Source organism: Gossypium hirsutum, chromosome D02, assembly GCF_007990345.1.
Source record: "Gossypium hirsutum isolate 1008001.06 chromosome D02, Gossypium_hirsutum_v2.1, whole genome shotgun sequence".
Taxonomy (NCBI): Eukaryota; Viridiplantae; Streptophyta; class Magnoliopsida; order Malvales; family Malvaceae; genus Gossypium; species Gossypium hirsutum.
Window position 1 is genome coordinate 18,330,906 of NC_053438.1, and position 8,357 is coordinate 18,339,262.

Consider the following 8,357-nt stretch of genomic DNA (forward strand, 5'->3'; position numbering starts at 1 on the left):
ACAGGCTATATTCTCAAATTGGTTAGGTGGTTGGGGTGCAAAACTATTAGACCCATTAGTGGTAAGATTCTTAAGCATTGAGGATATTGAAGATACCTGATGCGAGTGAAGTGAGAGCGTCCACTTCATGTATTCCAGCGACTCGTCTTCCTGACGCTGCTCGATTGGTTGGCCACTTATAATTGTTGCTAGCAATCCTCTCAATAATTTCGTAAGCCTCATTATATGACTTAGAAAGGAGAGCACCATTAGCAGAGGCATCCATTACCATCGTGTGAGCGTAGAGACCATTATAGAATGTCTCAAGTTGAATGCAATGTGGGATTCCATGATGAGGGCACTTTCGTAATAACTATTTGTACCTTTCTCGTGCCTCATATAGGGACTCATCATCCTTTTTTTGGAAGGCAATGTTCTCATTCCTTAACATGGCATTCTTGCTCGGCGGGAAATACTTCATGAGGAATCTTTCGGCTAAATCTTGCCATGTAGAAATAGAGTTCGGTGGCAATGAGTTCAACTAGGCACGGGCTCTGTCCCTTAGCGAATATGGGAATAGCTTCAGTCGTAATACATCTTCGGGTACTCCGACTAACTTGAAAGAATTGCTCACTTCCATAAATAGTCTTAAGTGAAGATGAGGATCTTCAGTAGGCATTCCATTGAATTGGCCCACAATCTGAAGCATCTGAAACATGACTAGCTTCAGCTTGAATTGTTGTACCCCGATTTCAGGTCTCTTAATACCAGGATTAAGATCGTTAAATACTAGTACGACATACTGTCATAAAGCTGTATCCCTATCATCAGCAATAAGGATAGGATTTTGAGAAAGGTTTGCTCTGTTTCCTTGATTCATATCTCAAAGGTTATCTCTTCGGTCCTTCTCTAGTTCACTTGTCTTCTTCGCTGTTGAAAGATTTGTTCTATTTCAGGGTCTATAGGGAGTAAGTTGATAATCTGGTCAATACTCATAAACACCTGAAATAATCAAAGAAATATTAAGTAAGTAAAGATTTAAACAGGAAAATAAATAAACCAAAATGTAAAAATAGATTCACAAATAATGACTTTTTTTTAAAACAGTCCTCGACAACGGCGCCGAAAACTTGGAACGACGAAAATGTGCAAGTGTACACAATTGCAACAAGTAATAAAGTGACAAGTAAATATCGAGTTATCGTACCCACAGGGACTGTAAAAAAGAATATGTATGAAATTAATGTTAAAACACTTTGGTGATAGAAAATATTTTGGTTTAAAGATGATTAAAAACTGAGGGTTAAAAACTAAGTAAAAAAATTAAAAATAAAAAGGTTCTAATACACGATTTCAAGTAAGGTTTAATCAAGATGATATAATTGTGTTGGATTAATTACATTCCATTAACTTAGAATTATTAAACTTATGTTTATACTGCTACAAACAAATTCACGGCAACTCGGTAATTTGCTAACTACTGCTCATACATACTTATTAAATTAATCAATCTCTTGAAGTGATTAATCAATATTCACAAGCATATAAAAGATCAAGTGAGGTAATAGAGTATTTCTACTTTGAAACAATTTAATCACAATAATCTTACAAGTTATGCAAGGCATATGTATCGCCAAATACAATGCTAAAGTAACTTCAGCTACCTTAGAAGAATAAACATGCACTGATTAAGTATTGTGTCGATTAATTAAAATTTCAATACGATTTAAGAATTTATTCATTAGTTATCTAACAATTAATTTTACAAGAATAACTTAGGCATGATTTTACTTAATCAAGCATCTTACCAAGGCCTATAACAGAACAAACACAATTTCAATAATTCAAGCAGGCAAAATATAATCAACCCAACACGGATTAAATTCAAGCTAGATTGATTAAAATAACCATTTCAATAGCATAAATATTCATAAACATGTTTTTCAAAACAACAAAAAAATTTAAAGAGATAGGGAACAAGAAGCAAATCCAATGTTTCTCCGTGGCTTGACTGATTTATCCGTTCTTCGTTCTCCGTTGTCCTCGGCTATCAAGGTGGCTTATGAACAATCTAATTGCTTCTCAACAATGGATGATGAGGACCTCTTTGCTAAGAGAGGAAATCGACACTTGAACAAAAGGGAAAATTGGAAGGAAAAGTTGAGAGAAAGTGAGAGAGGAGAAGAGAGAATGAGAGTGTGAGGGATGATTTGAATGATCAGCAAGGGGTGGCTTTTATAGCTGTTTGTGGCTGCTAAAAGTAGCAAATTCCATCAGCCAAAGAGACCCCCCTTGGCTGGCCACACACATGGCAAAGTTGAGAGATTCAACTTTGCTAAAAATAGCCTAGGGCAAATCCATAAACCCACATTTTTTGGAGGGGTTTAAATTCAAGGTTGAAAGTTCTTCAAGGAATTCTTTGCAAGCTTATTTAGTCAGCTGAAATGCTGATTTGGGTTAGCGTATGGATGGTTCGGGGCAGCCTAATTGGTGGCTGGTTCAGTTCACTAGATTCAGTTCAACTAATGCGGTTCAACTGGATCCTTTTTCCGTAATTAACTAATAATAATTTATTTAGGCCAAATTAAATTTGGAATAAATTAAAATTAATTATATTATGAATTAACACACATTTTTGGACCATCTTAGTCTGGAAATAAATTTTCCTCGATGCTTGAAATGCTTATCGGTTTTATTCTTCGAGCATTGTTTTCCGAGCCAATTTTCGCCCTTTGTGCGAATCTGTCGAAAATAGTCAAAATTAATCAAAATTAACTATAAAATTAATTAAAATTCATCATGTTCATATTTTAAACATAATTTAATTATTTTATAATATTTAATTATTTTTTGACAAGAATTTAACCAAAATAGCATGATTTTAAGTTAAAAAGGGCATATAAAAACACATAAATTTTCGTGTTTCCAGTAACATTCAAAATAAGGACACACAATCGTGTTTCAGCCCGTATCTGTGCCCATGTAACTCTTTGACTTGGGTCACATGGCCAAGCCAGATGCCCATGTGCCAGGTCGTGTGCTAAGCAGTGTAACTGTCTGGCTTGCAACCCTTTGAAATCTACAGGGGACATACGGCCGTGACACATGGTCGTGTGTCACACACAACTAAGACACATGCCCCGTGTCTTTGGCCAAGTGTTCAAGAAATATGTCAATATCAAACCATGTCCTTCACCTTAATTAAGCACACACCTACAAGCCATTTGTACATACAATCAAAGCCTAAAACATCCATAATAAGGCTGTACGATGACAATTGTCTCATCAAACATAATTCACCTATAAATTTACAAGCCACTATAACCTTGACCAAAACATCAAAATCTACTGATATAGTCGCTGGATAGTGCGTTAGGTCTCCGACGACCTTGCAAATCGATCGAGCTTTGGATAATCTATAAAACATAGAAAAGAACAACAATGTAAGAATACAATGCTTAGTAAGTTCATAAATCATGAACATAGCTTACCATTTCCATGCATAATCTTAAAAATAAACATGAATCAATCCAACATAGCTTGGCTCAAGTTTAAGCATCATCAACAACACAAGTTAGTGATTAAACACATAACTTAGCAATTTCATCACATGGTTAGGTATAGAACATGAACATAACATTACTTAAATCATACTTTTCATAATCATAAGTGTTCATACTTTGATCATCAACAATTTCATACCTTTCCATGAGTTCTTAATTTAGCTTTCAGTATACTTACCGTTCTTTCTCTTTTCATGCCCGTTGAACCACTTAGAATAATATCCAATACGCGAGAAGCTTACACAAAGTGTGCTATACACATGGTCGAAACCATTTCTTTCCTTTCCTTTAGATAAATGCTCACTCGAGCCATAAATGGGTCTGCTCACACAAGCTGATGGTCGGAATGTAGCTACACGATGTTATTCACATAGGATGATTTAATTTCATAGCCATTTTGTACCTTTGACTTATAGAACTCTAATTTTGCACCTTTTATAATTTAGTCCTTTTTACTTAATTAAACATGCAAATGATAAAATTTCTTAACAAAATTTTTATACGACTCTGCTAATATTTCGTAGAGACTAGAATAATAATAAAATAAATATTTTCATATTGAATTTGTGGTCCTAAAACCACTATTCTGATTTCACTAAAAATGGGCTATTACACATGTCATTTGTGTCCTACGAATTCATAAGGTTCAAATGGGGCTCGATAACCGTCAATTTGTCATAATGTGGATATATTCACATAGATATTGATTCATTTACATTAAAAAACATAATAAACATTTAATTTAAGTAACATTATAATCATTACAGTTCATACGAACTTACTTGACTAAATTGCGATAATGACTAAGTATAGGGCTATTTGATAAATTTCTCTTCTACAATTTCCACTCGTTCTTGATTGAAATTAACAAATTCATTGAATTCATTAATTCAAACAGTGAAACCAATTCATTTTATGCAATTTAGTCCTTTTCAATATTTTTACAAAATTACCCCAACATTTTACTTTTATTCAATTTAGTCTCTAAGCCTAAACCATGCAAATTAACCATTTTTACTCAAATTTAAGCTTAGAAAAATTTATTGTAACATTACTACAGCCCATATTTGTTGTTATTACACATTAAAACCTGGTATTTTTACTATTTCAACTATTTAATCTCTAATCGTTAAATTCATCAAAAATCACTTAACAAAATATCTATAAATAACAACTAGTACTTCAAATTCATCATTTAACACCTAAAATCACAAATATTCATCAATGGAAACATTCAAAATCTTTATCAGTTTCACAAACGAAGGCACGGGCTAGCTGAACCTAATTGTAACGATATAAAAAACATAAAAATTATTAGAAATGGGTGAAAAATAGCTTACCATGCAAGGATATAACCATGGCCGAACCTTGAAACATTTTTCATGGAGGTTCGGTGATGATGAAAACAAAATGGAGAAGAAAACCATTACGTTTTCTTGTTTTTAACCTTTTATTCTTTATTTTAATAATAAAATAACATTTAAAACATATAAAATTGAAAGAAATTAGAACTTAAACCTTCTGCAATCTTAATAATGGGTAATTATCTATTAAGGCCAACCAATTATGTTTCTTTAATCAATTAACACCTTTAAACTAATAGCGATTGACTTTTCCAACTATTACGATTTAGTCCTTTTTACTTAATTAACCATCTAAACATTAAATTTCTTAACGAAACTTTAATACAACCTTAATAGCACTCTGTAAATATTTGTAAAATATTTACGGCTCAGTTTATAGAAATGAGGTCCTGATACCTCATTTTCTAAAACCACTTGAGTTTAGAGTCATACCACTTGAACCTAATTGTTCTTCCATCTAACACAAATCATTAAATCAAAATTTATCATTACAGCATATATTACTCATAAATATTAAATAATAATATTTACAGACTCACATGTCAGATTAGTAGCCCCAAAACCACTATTCTGACACTTCAAAGAAATGAGCTGTTACAAATGTGGTTTTCTTTTAATTAGTAGGAGCTATGGCAATCTGGTTGTACCCCGAATAACCATCTAGAAAATAATAGAAGGTTTTCCTTGCTAATCTATCTAATATTTGTTCAACAAATAGCAGAGGAAAATGGTCCATCCTTGTTGTTTTGTTGAATTTCTGATAGTCTATACAAACCCTCCATCCCGTGACAGTACGAGTAGGAAGAAGTTCGTTATTATTATTGCTTACCACGGCGATACCCCTTTTTTAGGTACACATTGAATAGGGCTCACCCAAGAACTATCAGAGATTGGGTATATAATTCCAGCATCCAGCCATTTGATAATCTCCTTTTTGACAACTTTCTGCATGATGGGATTCAATATTCTCTACTGCTCGATAGATTTTCCATGGCAATCCTCCAGTAATATCTTGTGCATGCAGATTGCTAGGTTGATTCCTTTGATATCCGCAATCATCCACCCCAATGCCTTATTGGATTTCTTTAAAACTTTCAACAATGGAGCCTCTTGATCTAATGTTAATGCTGTAGAGATAACTACTGGCAATATGCTGTTATATCCCAAGTAAGAATACTTCAGATGCACTAGAAAAGGCTTCAATTCCAACGTAGGAAGATCTTCTATGGATGGTCGAGGAGGTTTAAAAGAACGATCCGATAAATTAAATGATTCAAAAATTTTCCTTGATCCATTCTCAATTTGCTTAGCTTCCATCAGTTCACCAATCTCTTCAATCATTTCTGCTTTAATTAACTCAAATGAGTCTGCATCATCATTAGAATTATTGTGATAAAACTCTACAAATTCTTCCTAAATTATTGTGTCTACAATCTCAACAACGTGACATTTTTCATCTATATCTGCACACTTCATAGCATCAAAAACATTAAAAGTTATCTACTGATCATTAACTCTCATTGTTAATTTACCTTTTTGTATATCAATTAATGTTCTTCTAGTTGCTAGAAAAGGTCTCCCATGTATGATTGGTACGTCTTTATCAACTTCATATTCCAGAATAATAAAATCTACTAGAAAAATAAAATTTTCAACTCTTACCAGCACATCTTCGATTTTACCTTCTTGATGTGCATATGAATGATCAACTAATTGCAATGTGAGAGTTGTAGGTCTCGCTTTCCATATTTCCAGCTTCTTGAAAACAAATATAAGCATTAGATTTATACTTGCACCTAAGTCGCATAATGCTTTGCCTATATAATGATTTCCAATAGAGCAAGGTATAGTAAAACTCTCTGGGTCCTTCAGTTTTGGTGGCAATTTGTTTCTCAGCATTGTTGTGCACCCTTCAGTGAGAGCGACAGTTTCGAACTCCCCTAACTTTCTCTTCTTTGATAAGATATCTTTCATTAATTTCACATAGTTGGGCATTTGTTCCAATGCTTCCACCAACGGTTTGTTGATATGTAATTGTTTTAAGACATCCAAGAATTTCTTGAATAGAAAATCTTGCTTAGATTTTTGGAAATGCCAAGGAAAATGTGGCCGTGGCCTTCCCTCCAGTTGTTGAGGTTGTTTTGTCGTGGCATTTTTATTGGCAATACAAGATGAATTTGCTTCAACATTTTTCTGGTTGCTCTTTTCTTTTGTAGCATGCTCCACTACTGGTTATGAATTCTTTTTATTTGTGAAATCTAAACTACCTTCTTCAATAGTTGCGTCATTAACAACTGATGGTAGCTGCGTACCACTTCTAAGTGTAAAGGATTTGCACTATTCCTTCCCTTGAGATCGTGAATTTTCAATATCATTCGGCAATGCTCCTTACGGTCTTGAGCTTAATGCTTTGGCAATTTGCCTCACTTGATTTTCTAAAGCTCTTAAAGATGCAGCTTGACTTTGAATGATATCCTCGTTCTTGGCCATGTATTCCTTTAATAGAGCTTCCCTAGATGAAGAACTTGAAGTTGAATTTTGCTAAACATTTTGTCGTGGCATGGGCTGATTGTATCCATGTAGTGCACTCACAACATTCTACCGAATAGCATTGCTAGAATTTCCCACCCATTGATTACTCTAACTGAAATTGGGATGTTGCTTCCACCCCGAATTATATGTGTTGGAATATGGGTTGTTGTTGTTGTGATTAAAATTTCCCATATAATAAACTGAGGTTGGGTTTGACGGGCATTCATCAAAAAATGATATTTTCCAAAATAAACACATGTTAACTCAGCTGCTTTCATTTCCTTCACTACAGCTGGTCTTTCAAGTGTTTTTATCATATTTGTTAAAGTTGATACCTGAGCTCTTAGGAAAGTAATTGCATCAAGTTCCATTACTCTAGCAACTCTTCTGCCAGTCCCCACTCTTGTAGTGGGGTATTGATAATCGTTGCTTGCTATCCTCTCCAGAATTTCATTTACCTCATTATATGAATTATCGAGAAAATTCCCACTGGCAGATGCGTCTACCACCATCCTTGTATGCGCATTAAATCCATTGTAAAACATTTACATTGGCATCCAATGTTGAAAACCATGCATTAGGCATTTTCTAATTAGCTCATTGAATCGCTCCCTTGCTTCATATAATGTTTCATCTTTAGATTGCCGAAAGGACGTAATATCATTCCTCAGTTTGGCATTCATGTTTAGAGGATTATATCTTAGTAGAAACCTCTAACAAAGTTCATTCCAAGATGCCACCGTACCTGACGGTAATGCATTTAACCATGCTCTGGCACAATCTCAAAATGAATAAGGGAATAACTTTAGTCTCAGGGCATCTTTAGGCATACCCTGCTACCTGAATGCATCGTAGACTTCCAAATAGAGTCTTAAGTGCAACCATGGATCTTCAGTAGGCAATCTAGTAAACTGCCCTA

The 8,357-nt window shown here is 34.1% G+C and overlaps 2 non-coding genes across 2 annotated transcripts; both read left to right on the plus strand.

Annotated features, from left to right (window-relative positions):
- The first annotated feature begins 323 nt into the window (after positions 1-323).
- LOC121215164 (small nucleolar RNA R71) lies at positions 324-430 on the plus strand. The gene has a single exon (XR_005910893.1). It is a non-coding gene; the product is annotated as a small nucleolar RNA R71 (small nucleolar RNA).
- Positions 431-8,005: 7,575 nt separating this feature from the next.
- LOC121214957 (small nucleolar RNA R71) lies at positions 8,006-8,112 on the plus strand. Its single transcript, XR_005910693.1, has one exon. It is a non-coding gene; the product is annotated as a small nucleolar RNA R71 (small nucleolar RNA).
- The last annotated feature ends 245 nt before the right edge of the window (positions 8,113-8,357 follow it).